Raw genomic sequence first — 3,483 nt, 5'->3', positions numbered from 1 at the left:
TCGTGTCCGTTGGGGAAGTGTTAAGGGCTTTGGTAACGGTGCAACCTCACTAATGACTGCTCCGTTTTTACCATTATGCCCCTTAGCGTATTTATAAATACTTTCCCTCTCTTTCATTTTTCCGTTTCTGCAATCTTTCAAATTTCTTCCTTCCTTGTTCGCGTTACATTCTTGCGTTCGAAGATTTCTGTTCTTCTCCAACCTTCATTTCTCGGATAAAGGTTAGTTTTGTTTCTTCCATATCATGCTTTATGTTTGCATGTCTTGTGAGTGGATAGGTTGACCTATAGATTCTAGCTTCGTATCTCTCCTCTTTAGGGGCCGTGTTTTTTGATTTTTCCTTTTCTTTTTCCCTTTTGTAGGTCTCTGCCACTTTTCTTTATAAAAAATGGCTTCCGTAGACGTCCTTTCTCAGTGGGTAGATGTTACGGTCCTTGGGGAGGAACCGTTGGTCGATGCTGAGTTCATCACTCATCTTCGTACTCATCACAGGCTCTGTACTTCGGAGGAGGACGAGCCAAAATATGAACTGATAATCCCGGGTCCTGAAGACCGGGTCTGTTTTGGGAGAGAAAATGAGGCGGCCCCTCATTTTTTCTTTATGTATGAATGCATGATCACCCGCTTGGGTGTTTTTCTTCCTTTCTCGGATTTCGAGATATCTGTTTTGCAACACTGTAGAGTTGTCCCTACTCAACTTCACCCCAACTCTTGGGGTTTTTTGAAGATCTATCAGTTTATTAGCCATGCTCTGGACTTCCCGACCTCTTTGAGGATTTTTTTCTTTCTCTTTCATATGACTAAGCCCTTTAGTGGGATAAACAACAAACAACAATGGGTATCCTTCCGAGCCATACAAGGTCGGAGGATTTTTACCCTTTTCGACGAATCTTTTCATGACTTCAAAAACTTCTTTTTCAAAGTTCAAGCCGTAGAGGGTCACCACCCCTTTTTCCTTGATGAGCACTCTTCCCCTCGCTTCCCCTTTTATTGGCTGGCGGCCTCCTCTCCCGAAAAGTATGGTCTGGATGACCTAGACGAGGAGGAGGCGGCCATTGTGGGGTTTTTCCGAGAAGCGTGGGGGAGGGCCCCATACTTGGATACGAGGAAGATCCTTCAGGGGACGCCGACTTTTGTTCAATCTTGCATAGGTAGTGCATGCATTTCTTATTTCCGAGTTGTTTCTGCCGACTTGTATTTTACCGACTTGTAACTTGGTTGTTTCTTTTGTAGATATGGCAAAAAGGAATGCTCAGGAGTCTTACCAAAGGGTGCAGGAGGCTAAAGCAAAGTCCCGGGCTAGGTCTGGTGGTGCCAAGGCAATCCCCTCCCCTCCTCCTCCTCCTCCTCCTAGGACTGTGGGTACTCCCTCTCAGCCTATTATAATCTCTTCCTCAAGTTTGTCCCGACCACTCCCTTCTGCCCAACTTCTCTCCGAGCCAGAGAAGAAGAAGCGCAAGACTTCAGAGTCTGGCCCTTCTTGGGATGGTGGGGTTAAGGCGGATGCTCTTGCATTCGTCCGAAAGAATATCTATCCTTTAATAAATATGGATGATGTTTCTGTTCGGAACCACCTCACCGCTCTGGCCGAGGAGAGTTTTAGGGCGGCGGGAGTTTGTGGCAAACTTTTGGACATTTTTGAGAAGACTCCCCTCAGCTCCTTGGGGACTTCCTCGAAGGTTGAGGAGTTGGAGGAGAGGCTTCTTATGTTTGAAAAACATGAGAGGGAGTTGAAGGAGGAGAGGGATAAGTTGAGGGAGGAGAGGGATAGCCTTCGGGAGAAGGAAAGCCAGCTGCAGGCCCAACTTACCTTAGAGGCGAATTTGAGGAAGACAGCCCAGGAGAGTTACCAAAGTCTATTCCGGGATATTGTGGCTGTGAGGAAGGATTTGCTGAACTCTCGGAATGCTTATGCTGAGTTGGAGGACTCTATCGCCGAGGGCGCCGAGGAGTCTTGGAGAATTTTCTTGGAGCAGGTCAAGGTTATAGCTCCGACTTGGATCTTTCTCCACTACATCCTGACAAAGTAGTTATTGATGGCGCCATCGTTGATCCTCCTGTCCCCGAGGTCGTTTCCGAGTCAGACCTGAAGACTCGGGGACAGAGGATTATTGAGTCTCCTCCTCATTCCCGAGATGCTCCGAGTTCTTCAGCTGCTCATCCGACTTCCTCTACGGCTCCTCCTCCGGGTCCTGGTGGTGCTCCTCCCGAGTCTGGCGGTGGTGATTCCTCTACTCCCTTGAAGAAATGACTCTTATTATTTTTTATGGCTATATGGGGGCCCGGCCTGTGGGTCCCCCTTTTTTAAACTTTTATTTATCTGTTGGTGGTTGTGAACAATTTCTTTTTGGCCTTTTAAGGCCGTAAACAAAATATTATGATCTGTGCCCTTTTTTGGATAAGGGTTTTAGTTACCTTGTGCGCGCATGCTTTTCTATTTTTGATATTTCGAAGAACCCCTTTTGATCTTTTTCCTGAAAACCTTTTTCTTGGCTTGTCTTGCTTTTTCGAGCCCTTTGGCTTGAGGGCTTTTTACGCAACCTTCGATCCTAGGTTTTTCAATCTCTTTTCGGTATCCTTTATACTCAACTTTGCCACTTTTTGGGAGCCTTTAAACTTTTTCCTAAGTTTTTCAATCTCTTTTTGTTATTCCTTACACCCAACCATGTTTTATTGGGTTCTCATGACTTAGGTTATTTTTGCGATGCGCTTTATTCTGCTCGGTTTTTCACTCCGACTTCTGAGTTGAAGTATTTTCAAGCTTTTCTACTCGGAGTCTTGTTTCGACTTACGAGCCGAGTTGTTTCCGAGTTGTTTACGATCGGCTTATATAACCTCTTTACGCCGACTTGTACCTCGTCGTTTTATCCTGACGACCATCTGGGTCGGTTCATGGGATTTTCACGTTTTGTCGAGCTTAAGTCGGCGCGTTTCGTAGAAAAACTAAAAAATAAAGGAGGATATTAAAAGAGATATTGTAAATGAAAAAGATCTTTATTGATTGGGGAGGTACCTTCTTGCTACTAAGGGTTTTTAATAGCCTTTTTTCCCTTAGCCTCTACTATGATGCCTCGTTAAAAACCCTTCTCCAGAAAAAACCCTTTTTTGGGAAAAAATCATGAAGCTGGGAAAATAGTACATCAGGGAGTAGAGTTCGCTTTTAACTGTAGTACCTTTTCATATTACAAGCATGCCACGACCTTGGTAGCTCAGTGCCATTCAGGTCGGTTACCTTATAATAACCTTTCCCTAACACTTCCTTGATTTTGTATAGTCCCTTCCAGTTTGCGGCGAGCTTTCCTTCTCCTGATTTGTTGACTCCAATGTCGTTTCTGATGAGGACCAGGTCATCCAAGGCAAATGTTCTTCGAATGACTTTCTTGTTGTATCTGGTAGTCATCCTTTGCTTTAATGCCGCTTCTCTTATTTGGGCACCTTCTCGGACCTCGGGGAGCAAGTCGAGCTCCTCTTTGTGCCCCTGTA

The sequence above is a fragment of the Arachis duranensis genome, unplaced genomic scaffold, assembly GCF_000817695.3.
Source record: "Arachis duranensis cultivar V14167 unplaced genomic scaffold, aradu.V14167.gnm2.J7QH unplaced_Scaffold_165934, whole genome shotgun sequence".
Taxonomy (NCBI): Eukaryota; Viridiplantae; Streptophyta; class Magnoliopsida; order Fabales; family Fabaceae; genus Arachis; species Arachis duranensis.
Note: the sequence above shows the minus strand (reverse complement) of the source record.